This window comes from Brassica rapa, chromosome A09, assembly GCF_000309985.2.
Source record: "Brassica rapa cultivar Chiifu-401-42 chromosome A09, CAAS_Brap_v3.01, whole genome shotgun sequence".
NCBI classification, from domain to species: domain Eukaryota; kingdom Viridiplantae; phylum Streptophyta; class Magnoliopsida; order Brassicales; family Brassicaceae; genus Brassica; species Brassica rapa.
This window is the reverse complement of record NC_024803.2, coordinates 26,067,948-26,087,504: the sequence shown is the minus strand read 5'-3', so window position 1 is coordinate 26,087,504 and position 19,557 is coordinate 26,067,948. Positions and strand designations below refer to the sequence as shown.

The following is a 19,557-nucleotide window of genomic DNA, read 5'->3' as shown; positions in this document are numbered from 1 at the left end:
AATGATAATGTTTTAAATTTTTCTGAAGGTATAATCATAGATAATAAAGAATAACTTTTTGAAATGTAACACGAAAAAACAAACTATGTTATAAAAATTAAAGTAATCTAATATTTTGAAGTCTTAATTTAATAACAAAAAAAAAATTAATATCATAACATCCAAAAAATATTCTATATCAATAAAATTTACTAAAATAATATGATAGATGCTACCATGTATACAATTTAATAAAATAATAGTTTATATTCACAATATATAACACTAAAATTAAAATTATATACTTAAAATATTTATAATAAATCAAAAGTATACATTCATAAAATGAAAAATATCCGCACGAATGTGCGGGTCAAAATCTAGTTACATATATATTAAAAATTGGAAGTGGTTTGTAACACGTGTCGAATATGAACACTTCAAAGAATAACATATAGACCACACGTGTTCTTCTACAATGAGCTGGCAGGAACAAACGTCGAGATGACTTCTTCACCGTGATTCTAGCAAACCCACCTCAAAGTCTCTTCTTCTTCTATGTCGCTGTTCTAATCGCTTATACCATGATGCCTTATAACTAAGCCTCGGTTACTTGATTAGTATTACCTTAATTCACCGAAATTCCAAAGAAAAGGACACATAAACCAAACGGAAGACCGACTATTTGTTGGACCGTAGAACGCCAACTCTTCTTAATCGACTTCACAAATGGCTAAAACAATCCATCAAACCTCATCAACTCCCAATCAGAGATGCTATCCTCAATGCCATAACCGGCTTACTGACAAAGAAGACTGATTCTCTTTGAGAGGGATGAAAGTGAACAGTAAACGAAGGAGCCTACTCAAATCACCTACATTATTTAATTAAGACTGAGTGAAAGGCGCAGAATTTAATCTCATCAAGATAAAAGAAATAAACTTGAAGCAGTTCTCGATGAGACTGAGACAAAAAACTCGCCAAAACGAAAGCAAAATTGGCAAACTTGAAGAGAGATTCAGCTATCTGAAACCAAAACTGATTAAATGATCGAAGTTTTATTACCATAACAAAAGATCGATTCGTAGATCTATTATGTACAACGAAAACAAGAGTTAGTGGTGACCGACAGCAAAGCTGCCGTCAGCCACCGAACACGAAGTTTAGAAAAAATCCTTGTTCGGAAACTCGCTAGGCGCAACGCGTGCGGATGACCAGCGCCTAGCGATTTATCGAAAAATCGGAAATAAATCGGGGAGTAATCGGGGATTTTTTTTTATGGTTATAGTACTCAGTAGTACATATCTTCATTTGTGGATTCCAAATATTATTAAAACTTAGGTCAATTGTTTTGGTTAAACCTTTTGGACCTACTAAAATGTGGTTCAACCCGTGAATTGTGGTGTTTTATAGTTTTTTATTATTTACTTTGTTTTAATAAATATAAAAAGATACACGTACGTCTTCATCTTCTTCTTTTTTCTTTGGTTCTGCGATTAAACTATGGCCATCCATGGTTCTTTCTTTGTTCTTTTTTTTTGTTTTCACTTGATTTTCTTGATTTGTACACTATAATTACATCAGATCTACAAATAGAAACATCTTCAGAGATTTTTGAGGTTTCCGGAAACAAAATTACGCGGCGGTAGTTAAAAGAAAAAAACATTACGCGGCCGTGTAACCTTAAATCACGTTCTGGGCGGTCAAAACGCGGGTGAGCGTGGAATGCATCCGAACTGGCCAAACTCGCTACGGTGACCCAACGCTTCACGATTTTGCGGACGATTACTCGGCAACTCGGCCGCTTTTTAGAACAAGGGAAAAAATTAAGAAAGAGAGAGGAAGTTCCTATTCAGATACACACTTGAAAACATAAGTAAAAATTCGTAAAATGAAAACATAAGTGAGAATTCCTAATGAATTCATTTGTGTTTGGTGGAGGAAGTTCCTATATTAGTTCGGAAGTTGACACGTGTTACGCACTCTGACACTCGTTTGGGTGCTTGTTATAATGTCAGGATCTGATTACATTATAATTAACTAACAGTTGTTTAGGAAATTTATTTCTTAGATGTGACTCAGCCTGTGACATAAAAAAAAAAATGTAACCCAACCACTAATTATATTTGATTCCATCAAAACTCTTTAGTATTTGTTATAAAACCATGAAAAGTAAATTCAGGTATTAAGCACTATTTGCTTTTAATGATGCATTAATGATGCACCTGGATGCAAATGCTCGGAAGTTGTTTGTCTACACACTATTACATCAACATTTAGATAATATATCTAGATAAAAGTTCATTAATTCAAATATTTATGATGCAAAAATATGGAGTTTGAATGCAACATTTGCATCTCAAAATTCAAAAGAATAAAATATCATTCAGCAATATATACAAATAACTAGTTTATTTTATTTTTATTATATATATAGTTTTTGATGAAATTATAAAATAGAGTTTTTGGCAAAAATAATAAAATTGAGTTTTTTCCCCAAAACCGTTAAATCGAGTTTTTCGCTAAAATTGTAAACTTTGATTTTTTTACCAGATCCGTAAAATTGAGCTTTTATGTCAAAACTGTAAAATCATGTTTTCCATAAAATCATGCAATGATTTTTTTTGCCAAAACCGCAAAATCAAATGTTTCCACAAAAACCAAATTTCAAATTTTCATTTCAAAACTGTAAAATCATATTTTCTACCAAAACTGCAAAATCACGTTTTCGTCAAAAAAAATAAAGAATTTCGCCAAATCATAAAATCATGTTTTCTACCAATATCGTAAAATCCTGTTGTCGCCAATCCCATAAAATCAAAATTTCCGCTGAAACCAAAAAATAAGTTTTCTGTCAAAAATGCAAATTCAAGTTTTCCACCAAAAGAGTAAATCGGGTTTTTGCGGAAAACTATAAAATCACATCACCAAAACCGCAAAGTTACGTCTTCCGCCAAAAAAACAAAATTAAATTTTCCACCTAAACTACAAAATTGAGTTTTCTCCCAAAACACCCAAATTATATTTTTCCCCACCAAATCTTTAAAATTAGATTTTCCACTCAAAATGCAAAATCACATTTTTCCACCAAAATCAAACAATCAAATTTTCCCGCCAAATTTTTTAAATCACAATATTCCGCCAAAACCATAAAATATGATTTCCTTCAAAAAATGTAAATCGGATTTACGGTCAAAACCTTAAAATCAGATTTTCCAAAAAATATTTAAATTTAATAACTATTTTAATTTAACTATAATTTAGACATATTTATTGAAATAAGATAATTAATTAATTCTTTATTATATAATTTTTTATTTATAATTAACTAGTAATATTCAAATGTTATTATAAAATAGAAAACGAATAAATTAGCATCTAGATGATGTATCTAGATGTAAATACAAACTATAAAAACGAATACATCCAAATGTTGTATTGAGATGGTACATCTAGATATTGTAACCAAATACAAAACTAACATAATTTAAGTCTGAAGTGTATTTGTTAAAAGCAAATTAAGAGGTATACAGTATTTTGGGAACCTAATTACATTATTGCTCCCGACCAAAAATAATTTCACGTTAGCGCTCTAACCTCCATAGTTACTGAACCCCTTGTTCTCCATGGTTCTATAACTCTTTTTTATTTGTTCTATATAGGGCCGGATTTTAGATTTTGGCGGCTTGACCATTTTTAAAGAATTTTAGTAAAAACTTCTTTTTCACAATTTGAAGACCTATGTTTATGTAAAAAAAAAACCTCTACAAATTTTCAGAGAACAACGCTAATGTTTCACTAGGATTCAAGATGACATTTCCTTTCCATATTAGTCCAAATAATTCAAAGTTTCAAACGATACAGATACAACCTTCATCATTTGGTACCCTAACCAAGATTAAGTAACTTCTACAAGTATAGATCCATCTCCACTAAGAACATCTCCAATCCCTCCATATATTTGCATCTATATGCTATAATAGAAGAAAATCTACTCCAACCCACCTCTATTTCTTCCCTTATAATAGAGATTGTTATTTTTTCATCTATATTTAGGAAAAAAAAATAGCATTTCTCTATAATATAGACATACTTTTTTATTTACAAAATAGTCTTTTAGCTTTTGTGATTATATTTAAAATACATGTTTATGAAGAAATACAATTTTTACATATAAATTATAAGCTTTTTGTTTAACTACTAATTTTTAATTTTTATAATTATAAATAAAATAAATAAAAAAGATATCTAATTATTTTATGTTTACATACTAATTATTTTATTTAAAGTCAGACTTTTTATTTAATGAATGATATCTAAAATTTTATATTGATAATTAAAACTATTAATTAAAATTTAATTATTAAAAGTTCCACATAATTTTACATATTGATAAAATATTAAAATGAAACTTAAATATTAATCAATACAACATATTGAAACAGCTTTGGATGATATGATATTTGGATATGTCATGCATATTTTGGCTTGCCATGGACTAATAATGATATTAATGTGCTGGAGTCTTCTCACCTTTTTTTCCAATCTCGTTCAAGGTATTGCTCCTCCTGTTCATTATGTTATTCAAGGCAAAAAATATAATATGAGATATTATTTGGCTGATGGTATATATCCAAAATTCTCAACCATAGTGCAAACTATTCATGAGTCAATAGGTCCAAAGAAAAAAATATTTTGCAGCGCAACAAGAAGCATGTAGGAAATATGTAAAACATGCATTCAAAGTTTTACAATCACGTTTTGCTATTGTGAAAAGACCCGGTACGTTTCTGGAAAAAAGTACTACATAATAATGACTACATGTATAATTTTACATAATATGACAATTGAGGATGAGCGTGATCTCGATTCATCGATTGAAATTAGAAGAGAAGCTCCACCTCCAAAAGTCCAAATACCAGACGATGAATATAACATGTTCCAAGAATTTCTAAGTCGGTTCAGAAAAATCAAAGATAAGGAAGTTCTTTTTCATTTCGGAATGCATTAATTGATCATTTATGGGAAAATATAGTAATGATGATGTTTAGATAATGTTTATTTTGCTTTATTATAATTTTCTAATATATTTTGTAATAAAATGTTTAATTTAAATAATATTGCAATTTTATGAAAAGAACCAAAAGTTATAATAAATGGATTAATTTGCAACATTTATAAGTTAAATGTGTTATATAAAAGAATCTTTTAAGAATATTGTTTTATAGAAGAAGAAATAGAAAAATACATTGGATATAAACTCACTTCTATATAGACGAAGAAATAAAGAAATACATTTGAAATGGTCTAAGCAATCGACTTTTTATACAATCAGATACCATCATTATACTTGACATCAAAACCTAGGTAAGGTTCATCCACATTTTCTGACTATTTCTCTGGTCATCTCCTTTCCACTCTCAAAGTTTTTAGTCATTTCATTTACCTAAAATTGTTTTCCCCAAAATTATCATTCTTTTGAGTTTAGCATTATGCATTCTTTTTTTTTCTCGTTTCCAAATATTTGTGATTTTTTTTTCAATTTATTATTGATTTGAACACTGAAAATCTATGGAAACATATATGTTTTGTCCGTTTCGGTCTTCAACATTTTTTTTTTGTAGAAGACTTGCTTGTAAAAAAGACAGAAAATATCTATATTTATGAGAAAATAGTCATTAAAATCTTTAACTTTCAAATTAAAGCCAAAAAAGTTCAAACTCGTGATTGAGCTAAAAAAAAATCCTCAGCTTTTAAATATTAGCCGTTTTAACTCTTATTTTTTACTGACCTGGTCTTTTAAGAAACTCGAATAGTCAAAGAACATAACTAACAATAATAACTGTAACTGATTTTAATAACCGTATAACTTGAGAAGAAGTCGAGACTGAAAATTTTGTCACCTAAAACCTGATAAATAATTGAGAGTGACAATTCGACTTTATCAAACTGATGAAAATGATTACCAGTCCAAGAAGAAACCACCACAGTATGTCTTCATCAGAGATTGCCTCCGTAATCGATTTGTGGATTAGGTTTCGAGTGAGATAGATGAAATCTATTTGAAATTTCTCTAAAACTAAATGATTTTTTAAACGTCATTGTTTTAGGTTTAATGGCCATTAATCGAGCTTAATAGTTGAATATTCAAGTTTCTTAAAAGGCGTGGTCAACATAAAAATGATGGTTAAAACTGCCAATATTTAAAATTTGAGGATGTTTGGCTCAACACGAGTTTAAAGTTTTTTTTCATTAATTTTAAAGTTGAGGATTTTAATAGTTGTTTTCTCCTAAATTATATATACTAGATGGGTACCCGTGATTTCACGGATTTGAATATTTTGTAGCGATATATTTATTGTAATTTTTCAAATTAAAATATTTTTATCATCAAAAAATGAATATTTTTAAATAGTTTTTTCAGAATAAATTTTATATATTTATTCAATTTAATTATTTTATTTTTTTGAAATAGATAAATATGACTATTTTAGTTTTTCTTATAAAATATTTTGTATTGATAATTGTATTAAAAATATTTATATATATAACATTCATAATACTTTTTTAAAAAAAATATTACTTAAGTTTCAAAGGTATATAATATTGAAACTTTTGAGTTTTAAATAATTTGTAGTTACAGTGTTTTTTAATACGTTTAAAAGTTACAACAATATATTTGTTACATAAATATTTTTAGTTTACATCATCTTGATTCTCTACATATTCATATACCAAAAAGTACAAAACATGAATAACATACCAATTATATATGAAAATAAAACTACTATATCAATTCTATTAATCATTTTTGAAATATGTATATAGTTTATAAATACTTGATTGTTAAAAAAAATGAACACATTATTAACACCATTTTTCATTTTTACATTACCACATTTACCTTTAGTTTTAAGGAATTAAATAAACACTTATATTATGGCTAACTAATCTAGATTAGGGTTATTTGAGGGTCAAGTTTTGGAGGTTGGGGATTAGTTTCAAATTTTTTTCGAATTTCAATAAATGTTTTTAAAAATATGAAAAGTAAAAAAAATATAAAAAGTTCAAATTCAAAACGTTGAATACGAACACTATATAAAAATATTTCTTTATTTTTATTATTTATTAAATATTTATTTATATTTATATATCTAAGTAATAGTAGAAGAGTCTTTTGTTTTGTTAATGTTTTTTTTGTCATCCTTTTGCTTTTGCTTTTGCTTTTTTAATGAAGCCTCATGTTTTTGAGTCTCTTTAAGTTTATGAAAAAATGATATACTATGGACTTGACCACTTGTTATGTTTGAAGTGTCTTCTAGTGTCTTTACATGTATAGATACGTTCTGGAACATTGTGCAGTTTATGAAGATAAATGAAGTTTAACTGGAGCAAAACCTGTAGTTGAGCAAATAAAGAAAAGACAGAGTCAATATCTAGAGGAAGTGTCGGTCGACACACATCCTTGGTGTCGATCGACATCCGATCCGAGAAGCCTTACGGGCCATGATCAAGATTTGGGCCTATAAGTCTACACAATTTACAAGATTATATAAGTTGTGCTATTGTTTGGGCAAGAAACAACACATACAAATATTTGTAGTTTTCTTGGAAGCTTAAGGTATTGGAGAGAAGATCCCAGAACTCATTTAGAGTATTGTATTTGAACTCTGGTTTTTCTATCTCTAATCTAATTATGCAATTCATTCAGTTTATCTTTATGTCTTGTTTGATTATGTCTGAGTAGTTACTTTCTTAGACTTAATATTTATATGGTTACGATGAATTATTGATACTAGAACTGCTAAGGTGATTAATTAACATCCTTCATAGAGTTACTACTTATTGCTTACATTCTAGAGTAGCTAACTAGGATCATGATCTAGGAGTTGACAACTACGAGAGTAGACTCATACCTGATAATAATTATGCCAAACTAGGTTGTTAGACACGAGCTATAGCTAACTGGTTTCACTGATTTAGTTAACTTATCGATCTAAGCTTAAAGCTTGTTTGGAAGAAGTATCGTTCGACACCCTATAGGTGTATGATCGACACTGGTTTTGTGTCACATACAAGAGTGTGGATATAGACTCAAACACGTAGACTCGCAGCGAGAGCTAGATATCTTATATTAGTATTCGAATTCTAGGATTGATTATCACATGCACTTAGCAACTATATCAAGTTATCTCACATGAAAGTCTAGTTTCTATTTTAGAACATCTCCAAAAAGATTCTCTATTATAGAGTTTTGCAAACTCTGTATTTGAAATTTCAAAGTGTTCTTTTCTAAAAGCAAAACTTCAAATTTAACTTCAAAATTATTTATAATTTACACTATGCTCATTATATTTGTCATAATTAATATAAATCCATAAAACTTTTGTAGATAACTAGCACATACATAAAAATATTATAGTAATATTAATTAATAAAATCTTACACTAAAATATAAAATTATAAATAGGAATACATAATTAAATATGAAACTACAAGAAAAATACCAAATTATTACATAAAATTATTTTATTAATGCTCAATTCTCGGTTATACAAAATTTGTTTGGACAATATTTTAAATGTTCCGGAGAAAATTTACTAGACTATTAGTGTTGTTGTAATATTTAAATTTGTGTAATAATTATGTCTTCATGTATATATCTTCTTAAAAACATTATTAATTTTTTCTGTAATATTTTTGTTGTCTAATTCTACTTTTAAAATATTATAAATCTTATTTTGATTTTAAAAAGAACTTTTATGTGTAAAATTTTAATTTATAAAGATAAGTTTGAAATATTTAAAATATATTAAAGGTTTAAAGATTAAAACTATGAGTGAGAAAATACTTAAGAATTATAAATGTGATGTATAATTAATTATAAGAACCAATATGCAAATAAAAAGATGAAACTTTAAAATTAGAGTTTCTTTTAGAGATGCTTTTACGGGTGGTTAGTAGAAGTTGTGGCTTTCTGTTTTTTTTTTGCTCTAAGATTTAACTCTAGATTTTTAACTTTACTTCTAGTTTATTTTGTTGTAGAAATTTTTCGAAGCACTATATAAAATCTTTAGAGAAAGTGATTTCTAACGCTAACATATTTCTTTTTATAATGTTTTGGCTTTAAATTCAATTTCTAAAATAAATGCATGATTACTTTAAAAAATAGATGTAGAAATTAAAAAGGTTGTGCACAGTTCCTACAACCTCAACCAATTTATTTTATCTACTGCTTCTATCAGTAGCATTTAATGTAAGCCTTTAGTTTCAAAAAAAAAAGTAGCATTTAATGTACGGATCTTGAATATGCATGACAGACAATACAACGACATTTATTAGATATCTTAATCTTGGTGATTTTTAATATATTTTATAAATGTGAGTAAAGTCGATTACTTCTTATTTTATTTTTTTTAATTACTGTCCACTTGCTGACACACGTAATAAAAAAAATTCTACACCACAGAATCATCATGCTGTAAACATCCTTGACTCTATATTTTATAAATGTACTCTCGAATAAGGAAGATTACACATTCATGTATATTGTCAAATGACTAATAAAGCTTTCGGTTCCTTTGCTATGATTTTATTCGATCTCTTCGAACATGTAGATATTCTATTTCGTCTCCTGTACCAAGATTTTTTCTCCATTTGTATATATGTTTTGTTCATTTTATTTTGATTCAAAGGTTAAGAGTTCTAGATTTTGACTGATAAAATTGAATGCTAAATGGAATGAGAAGAAAAGTCAAGAGAAAAAATATAAACAAAATTTTAGTGTACATTTTCCTCTGTTATTTTCATTGAATCTTAGAGCATCTCCAACCCAACTTCAAATCCTCAAATTTTAAAGTTTTTGTCATTTTAACTCATTCTCAAATTTTGAGATTTTAAATAGTGACACCTCAAATTTGAGGTTTTACTATTTAAAACCTCAAAACCACTATTCATTTTCTTTTTAGTCCTTACAATTATTTTCTTTAACAAATATATCTAATAAATTTATTTAGCATAATTTAAGTACACCAAAATAAAATAAAATAAAATAAATATTATATAGCATGAAAATAAAATTCACACAATAGAAAGATACATTAAATAAAACTTGCACAAAATAAAAATACATTAAATAAATTTAATACAAATTAAAAAGTTATATAAACACTTAAATATTACATATTTTACGGAAATAACTTTCTAAAATTTGTGTGTATGTGTTGTTTTATTATATACGTAATTTATATTATATAATATTGTAATATTGTGTGTTTATAAAATATTAAAAGTATCTTTTATATGTATTTGTTAAGTTTTATCATTATTAGTAATTTTTGTTAATGTAAAAGACTATAATGTAAATAAATAAATTTTTAAGAATTTTTTTGAAAATTTATGGTTGGAATAATCAACCTTCAATTCTTTATTTTGATGTTTTGCTCTCCTTAAAATAAGGTTTGGGTTAGAGATGCTCAAGTAGAAGAAGTTTGGTTTCCACTTTTCAGCAAACCAAAAAATAATAACAAATTAATTCGTTCCATCTTTTTTATTGGTTGAAAGAGAGTATAACACAGTAAAATTCAACGCTGCTGAAAACCTATTCTCCTTTTTGAACCTGCCACTAGAAACCAAAATAGTGCAAGTGTACTAATTATAACTTGACTACAGAAACCTAAAACAAAAAACTTAGTAGTATATTTAACTAATAAATTCTATTCCAGACAAACCTAACTAAACAAAAGAAAAAACAACCTTCGGCCGCATAGTGCGTATTAGAAAAGAATAACTAGAGTTTTATACCACGAAAAAGGTAAAAAGGCGGGTAATACTACTATAGTAAAAAGTATTACTATAACATACGTGCTCAATGATTACTAGCTATCTAGTCCCCAAAACTATTCTTTTGTGAGTGGAGGAAATATTTGATATTATTTTCGTTATCATTGTGAAGAAGAAGACCATCTTAGCATATCATATCATTGTGGAAGTGTCAAGTGCGATACACATACACATGGTAAATAACAAAAAATGAAAAGTAATGTTCGGTTTTCAACAAGGATTTATAAGTTAAACCTTACCACTTCAATGCATATATGTTGTTTTATCGTGGCTCACAATGTAACTTAAAGATGGCGATGTACAACCTAGACCGCGGGTCTAGCCCGCTAAAACTTGTAGCGGGATAGTATTGGGCCAGACATATCATGTTCCGTAATATTGCGGGTTTTGCAGGTCGGTATTGTGCGGGAATGGGCTTAAACCGGAATGACCCAAATAGAATATGTGGTTAACCTAATGTCCCGCAAGTTATAGACTTCTCATTTCATTCTTCACTTGAAAAAACAAAGTTGATAGAGAGAAAAGTGAAAGACGACTCAATTTCAACTTTCACTGTCACAAGATATGGAGCTCCGACAACAGCGGTTCTTCCAACTCGGCTTCCAAACATCACAGATTAGACATGCATGTACAAAGATAAATATTTCAGAAAATATTTTAAAGTTTCTTAATCCAACAAACTCTTAGCTCTAAACCTCTAACTCTTGACTCTTGTATATTATGTGCAGGTTGTTAGCTAACTAAGGAAAGAAATCCATGTTAAAAGACCAACAAAACAAGATCCAAAATCTAAAGATACTTACTTAGTTTATTGATTGTGTAAGACCGTTAGATCCATGTAATAGAACCGACAAGACCAAATAGATCTATGTGTTATGTATGTTTTCTCGGTTTGGTTTCTCTTAGTATGATGATTATAGCATGTTCTATTTGTTACTAATAATTCATTGTGTATAATTGCATTTTCTGTTTGCTCATGATAAATCATTGTGTCATATTGTTGTAATGTTTGCTCATGATAAATATAGTCTAGTCTTGTTTCATGGTTCATGCTTGTCGTTATATTTCTCATATTGTTTGGCTGATGTTAGTATTCAAGACTGTTGTGTCTGTTAATTTCATTACTAGTTGCTTGAACTGATTTTGAAATTGTGATTGCTTGATTTCATTACTAGTGTTGACTAGTTCACCAATTTTTATGTCTTGTGTTACTAAATTGTTACTCGCATTGATTTACTTGTGTTGACTAGTGTAGCGAATTCAATCCGCCAAGCTTGTAAAAAATCATCCAAAGGTATGAAGGATGTCGGTTCATAAGCTTGGCGGATGAAACCGCTTTGCAGTTAATACAATATACATGAATTAACATGAAAATATTAAAAAATATATTTTAATTTTAGAGAAAATTGAAGTGTATAATAAACATTGACATAGAAAACTTCTTAAGAAGTCTTCCATTTAGGTCATTTTTGCAATTGCAAATTTACAAAGGAAGATTTCTTAAGAAGTCTACTCCATATCAGACTTCTAGAGAATTCTTCTTTTCTAAACATTGGTTTACTTTTGAATTTGGAAAATCTTTGAAAATACTAGAGAAGACTTCTCTATAAGGTTAGTTATGTAGATATTTGACTTTTTTTTTTTAAGTTCTTGGAGAAAACTTTTATAGAAGCCTTACGTTCACATGAAGTCTTCTCACTGTCGCAAGAAGTCTGCGTAGGTTACTTTTGCAATTGACTATATTTGACTTTTCAGAGAAGACTTTTCTAGAAGCTTCTCTCGTAACCAAATGTTTGACAAAAGAACGGAATTAAATTCGAGAAGATTTCTTAAAGGTATTCTCATTAATATTAAAGTTTTTCCTATTACTTGTCAACTGCAAACTAACCTACGCAGACTTTTTGCAGCACTGAGAAGACTTCATCTAATTGTAAAAAAGACTTCTCGGGAAGTTTTCTATACATTCTCGGAAAGTCATCTATACAAAGTCAAATTTCTGACAAACTTCGGTCAATTGCAAAACTAACTTGTTTATCAGAAAAGATTTCTCGAGAAATCTTTTTTTTTTGTTAACAAAAAAAAGTTAGAAAACTTCTACATAAGTTCTAAAAAGCACATAAAAATTAATTGCAAAACTAACCTATGCATTGACCAGAGAAGTCTTCTCGTTGAAAAGTCTTCTTCGTGAAAAATATCTGAAAAAAATCAAATATTATTTTTAGATCCGGTGAGAATCATTTTTAACTTTTACAAGCACACATAATTTCTTAGTAGAAGTTACTCACTCGTTCTTGACCATAAATCATGAACTTGAGTAACTCTAATAAGCTTGTAGTTGTTGAAATAAAAATTTAGGATTTTTAGATGAAATAAGAGTTAAAGTGAAAGGAAAATGAGTCATATTGGTTGATTTTAGGTGCATTTAGAGCTTGAAATTGGTTGTTCATGGTGGTTTGTGTTTTGATGACAATGACAATGTTATAAACAAATGAAGAAGATGGTGATGAATGAGTAAAGCATTCGTCTCAGAAAAAAAAATTGCATTTTCGTGAATAACTCGAACTTCTAGGATGAATATGGCAAATACAAATTTCAAAAAAAAACATGAATTTTTTTTGTGTTTAACTTCAAATTCTGAGTCATATTAGAAAAACTCCCATGAAACCAACTGGTGTTGACAAAAAAAAGGAACCAGCTGGTTAAACCCATATAAAAAAATATGCGGTACAGATGATGAGTTACTAGGCTGCAAAAACGTTAGTCCGTGTGAAAATATACATGCATATAAATAGTTAGCAATTGGATGTATGATTGTCGGATTGGAGTATACTTTTAACATATAATATTTTCTTTTGGCTTATTCCGTTGGATTGTTTATGAACCGAACTATACAAAAAAAAATGTAGAAAAGAACGAATTTTCTTGCTCGCGGAACCAACTGGTGTTGACAAAAAAAAAGGAACCAGCTGGTTAACCCATATAAAAAAATATGCGGTACAGATGATGAGTTACTGGGCTGCAAAAACGTTAGTCTGTGTGAAAATATACATGCATATAAATAGTTACTAGGCTGCAACGTGAGTCCGTGTGAAAATACACATGTGACTATGTCACATGTAGAAAGGTTCTCAGCCAAACTCTACATAAATATGTTCACACTGTGTACTTTACGTTTTTATTAATATAAAACTCACATGCATGGTTCATCTTTACGTTACTTTTACTGTTTAAGAAAAGAGTTTGGTAAATTATTCATAAATTTTGATTTGATTCGTTATCCGCTTTGATTCGGACCAAAAAATCCAGATATCCGTTATTTTACGAAGCAAATCAAATACTAAAATACAATATCCGTGAAAAAAAAGCAAATCACAAATATCAATATTTATAGGAACAAATATTCAATTTGATCTGTTATATGCATATATATATACATATATTTAAATTTTAAAATATATAAATTCTACAATATTTTTGTAAGTTATATATTATATAGTTTATATAAATTTTACAATATTTTTGTATTTAAATAATTTCATTTTAAGAATTTTATTTTTGATGTATTATTTTGAAAACAAATGTCGTTTAATATTAATTAACAGTATCTTTAAATATTTATCAACCATCTTTATATACTTTTACATATACATGCATGTGTACATTGACGTGAGCACCTTATAACTAATTATTTACCACAACTGAAATATCTATTTTTTTTTAAGTTAAAATATTTTTTTCTTAATGATTCTTTCACTATCGACCAAATTGTAGTAAAATGATTTATCTAAAAAAAATTTTTTTAACTATTATCCGTTTAGAACTATAATATGAAACCATTGGTTCGACATCACGACTATCTAAGATTCATAAAATGAAAACAAACAAATAATAGTAATTTTTGATTATCACAGGAAAAAAAAACCAAAAACATCAAATATTTTAACCGAAGCAACCAAATAAATATTGATTTAAAATGATAGTTATATTTTAGGAGATTAAAAACTAAAAAACAACCTAAAACCGAACCGATATCCAGATCAAACAGATTAATGTCTTCTTATTAAAAAATAATGAAACTAATAATCACATTTTCGCGTAAGGCGTGAATTATTACCTGGTGTTCCATTATTAGATATGTGTGTTTGACGTCAAAAACGCATTATTAAATAGGTTAGAAAAGTGTAACTTTGAATTTGGACAAAAGAATATTGAAATCTCAGAATTAAGATTGTCTATAAGGTGCACGATACACATATTTATGATAGAAAAGAAACCATAGAGAATGTTGTTAATATGTACAGTAATCGATTCTTGTCGTGATCATGAATGCAACCTAGCTAATTAAATTGATTATTTATTGTATTGGTAATCCCCTATATATTATTTGAGAAGCATTGCAACATTTTTTTGTAGCCACGTGTCATTACTAGAATGATTCTTAGAATCCTTAGAGAAATAGATTGGTCCATTTAAATATATAATAAGTTTTTTATTAAACCACAATATATACATTATTAATGTGATTTATTATTTCCTTAAATAAGATTACGGAATTGCCTAATGTGACTAAAGTATATATGACAATTAATGATTTTGAATAATAAAGATTTGATAAAAATAAGTGTGTATTATAATTATATTTGTTTAATTTTAAGCTATTAAAATAAATCAAACAATCATAGTAACGATATAATAAAAATTAAAAAAATTATTTATATATTATATTTTTAATTTTTAAAAACGAGTATAAATTACTAAAACTGTTAAAAGTTTCACATTCAAATTTTGTGATCTATGATTTAAACTTTTGTTATGACATGATACAAATAATTGAAAAATAATATAAGTTAAAAGTCTCATTTAATAAGTATCAATAATTAAAAATATATAAAAATATGTATCATTTTAAATTAAACTATATGCCATATAAAAATACATAAATATCGTAATTTTGAAATTTATTTTGAACATTTTTTTTGATAAAAAATTTGAAAAAAATATTGACAACTTAATTTTTTTAAAATATTATAAATTACTTAAACCATTATTCCCACAGTGAAAATTTTGTTATCACTAATTTAGACTTTTTGCTATAATAGATACAAATGATTAAAAAAAATATGAACAAAAAGCATCATCTAATAAATATTAATATTAACATATACCATATATATGTTACTATCATTTAAATTTAATTATATATCATATCAAATAGGAAAAAATATTTTTTCGATTTATTAAATTTATTTATATGTTCGCACCAATTTAATAATATAAGTAGTAGATAATGACTTTTTAATTATTCAATATATATTTATTATTTCATAATATGTTATAAATATATAATATATAAAATAATTTTCATATATAATGTTTATCCCGCGCAAGGCGCGGGTCTTAACCTAGTGTTTATTATAAACTTAAAATTTGCTTCGATGGTGTTGAATACACTCATGAAATGACATTCATTCACTGTCCCGGTAGATATATATACACCAGCAAACTAGAAATTGGTTTATCGCATACATCTTATATATAAGGCACTTAGTTTTATATTTTTCTTCTGTTTCATGACATTTTTGTCACTGGTACTAAATTCTTTATAAAAAAATCTTGTTTTCGACTTACATTACATACGCACACGTTCAACTTATGTCGACGCTCTATCGATACAAATAAATAATAGTTTCATGCTTTAAACTGTTTTTACTAGTCGTTTAATTACCATAATGATCTTTTTCATACTTAAATGCCTAATATTATTCATATACTCCATAAACTAAGACATAGGGGTGTGTTCTTTCGAGGATATAGGCCAGCCTGGTCGGGACCGTAAACCCACTTGGGACTATTTATAGACCTAATCATTATTTGTCTTAATCATCTTCTTCTGTTGTTGTAGCTAGCACAACTCGTCCACCATTGTTTTCCCCTTTTCGATTTAATTATTATTTTGTTGCACTCTTACACTATCCTTAATTAACTTTACACCGCCCATTATTAACAAAAGTGATTAAAGAAACACATTATTTGATCAAACGTTACAATTAATTTTGCAGGTAATAGAGGTTAATCTTTAAGTACTCAAACCATATTATATAGTCTTTAGGCCATAATGTGATGATTAGGTTTACTTATAGTGTATGGCTGGTTTTCCTCCACTAATATTGCGTATTAGAGCTTGACCTATCCCAAGTTTTAGCAGACAGGATGCGCGATTTCTTTTTGTTCCCAGTAGATTTGACCCAAGTCGCTTGACATTAGAACAAGCATGTACCGGTTAGTATTAAAACTTAACTTGATAGATTTAACCGTTTAAGTGCTTATAATGGTTTTAACCGTTTAATACTACTATACTATGCTTTCTGGTTTTTACTTGTACTAAGCTAGCTAAAGGGTTTAAGTACCAATCGGTTTTACCTCCACGTCCTTTTGTCATTATTTCTTGCTGTGAAATCTATACTATACTAAAAGGGGGATATAAGCTCCTTTTAGAGTGTCCACGTATGCATAAAAAATCGTCCAATCAGAGAGCCCGAAGTTGCCACGTCATCTCATTTATTTTTTCGTAAAAAATAAAAAAACAATGCAAAGGAAAGGATCGAACCCGGGTTAGTATGATATAAATATAAGGCATATACCACTAAGCCATTGAAACTTTTTGAACACATATACAAGAATCACTAAATATGTAATCACAAACTCTTATGTACATTTACAATAATATGAATTCAACTTTCAAGACTCCGATACTTAGTTTTGTAAAAAAAAAAAATAAGTGACTAAGCTAATATATTCTTTGAAAGTGTTAGAACATTGACAAATATGAAAAATCATAGTTTTTTGTTTTCGTGACAAAGCTAAGAATTTTGTAAAAGTAAGTTTAACATATAAATTTTCGTGACAAATATGAAAAAGCATAGATTTTTGTACAATTTTGACAAAACAACTCAAAACATAGTTATCTAATGTCTTAATAAAATATTCTTTTAGGGTGCAATAATTAAATTGATACTAAAAGGGGGATATAAGCTCCTTTTAGAGTGTCCACGTATGCATAAAAAATCGTCCAATCAGAGAGCCCGAAGTTGCCACGTCATCTCATTTATTTTTTCGTAAAAAATAAAAAAACAATGCAAAGGAAAGGATCGAACCCGGGTTAGTATGATATAAATATAAGGCATATACCACTAAGCCATTGAAACTTTTTGAACACATATACAAGAATCACTAAATATGTAATCACAAACTCTTATGTACATTTACAATAATATGAATTCAACTTTCAAGACTCCGATACTTAGTTTTGTAAAAAAAAAAAATAAGTGACTAAGCTAATATATTCTTTGAAAGTGTTAGAACATTGACAAATATGAAAAATCATAGTTTTTTGTTTTCGTGACAAAGCTAAGAATTTTGTAAAAGTAAGTTTAACATATAAATTTTCGTGACAAATATGAAAAAGCATAGATTTTTGTACAATTTTGACAAAACAACTCAAAACATAGTTATCTAATGTCTTAATAAAATATTCTTTTAGGGTGCAATAATTAAATTGATACTAAAAGGGGGATATAAGCTCCTTTTAGAGTGTCCACGTATGCATAAAAAATCGTCCAATCAGAGAGCCCGAAGTTGCCACGTCATCTCATTTATTTTTTCGTAAAAAATAAAAAAACAATGCAAAGGAAAGGATCGAACCCGGGTTAGTATGATATAAATATAAGGCATATACCACTAAGCCATTGAAACTTTTTGAACACATATACAAGAATCACTAAATATGTAATCACAAACTCTTATGTACATTTACAATAATATGAATTCAACTTTCAAGACTCCGATACTTAGTTTTGTAAAAAAAAAAAATAAGTGACTAAGCTAATATATTCTTTGAAAGTGTTAGAACATTGACAAATATGAAAAATCATAGTTTTTTGTTTTCGTGACAAAGCTAAGAATTTTGTAAAAGTAAGTTTAACATATAAATTTTCGTGACAAATATGAAAAAGCATAGATTTTTGTACAATTTTGACAAAACAACTCAAAACATAGTTATCTAATGTCTTAATAAAATATTCTTTTAGGGTGCAATAATTAAATATATCAATTCAATAAATTTAATAATTTATAGACAAAAGAATAACACAACAAATTTTGAAACATTTGTTTAACCTATCGATTTCTTTTCATGAGAATCCAACTAAACAAGTTAAAAAACCATTAGATTTATTTAATTACCATTTTATTCAATTTTGAATAATTTCAAACTGTAATAATGTATCTTTTTGAAGTTACAAAAAAATAATGTTCTTCCTTTATTACACTAGCATTATATATAGATTACATATACACAAATAAATATAATATAACAACATAAGCTTACTTTCCCTAATTCATATGAAAACTTTTTAAGTTATCCACCAAAGCAAATTAATTAAATCAATCAAATTGTTAGAATACAACAAATTAATATATAATTTTATTTTAAATTAAATTATTTAAAAAGTGTATTTTCATTAAAAACAAAATAATAAATAAGTAAATTTGATTTGATGGTAATTTTTATGACATATATATATTATGCGAAAGAAATATAAGCTTAATATGGAAAAAATCTTAAATACAAAAAACTCTAAAATTAACAAAAAAAACTAATAAAATAAAACTATGATATCAATTGAAAGCTTCTTAGACAATATTAATAAAATATTTAAGCGATAAGTTATTTCAAGA

General features: G+C 27.4%; 2 long non-coding RNA genes across 2 annotated transcripts; one reads left to right on the top strand and one right to left on the bottom strand.

The window, feature by feature from the left end:
- Positions 1-257: 257 nt before the first annotated feature.
- Positions 258-8,491, bottom strand: LOC117128112. Its single transcript, XR_004451290.1, has 2 exons — positions 1,045-8,491; positions 258-853 (listed from the first exon to the last, which is right to left on the bottom strand). It is a non-coding gene; the product is annotated as an uncharacterized LOC117128112 (long non-coding RNA).
- Positions 8,492-8,676: 185 nt separating this feature from the next.
- Positions 8,677-11,869, top strand: LOC103840225. The gene is made up of 2 exons (XR_627581.2): positions 8,677-11,449; positions 11,550-11,869. It is a non-coding gene; the product is annotated as an uncharacterized LOC103840225 (long non-coding RNA).
- The last annotated feature ends 7,688 nt before the right edge of the window (positions 11,870-19,557 follow it).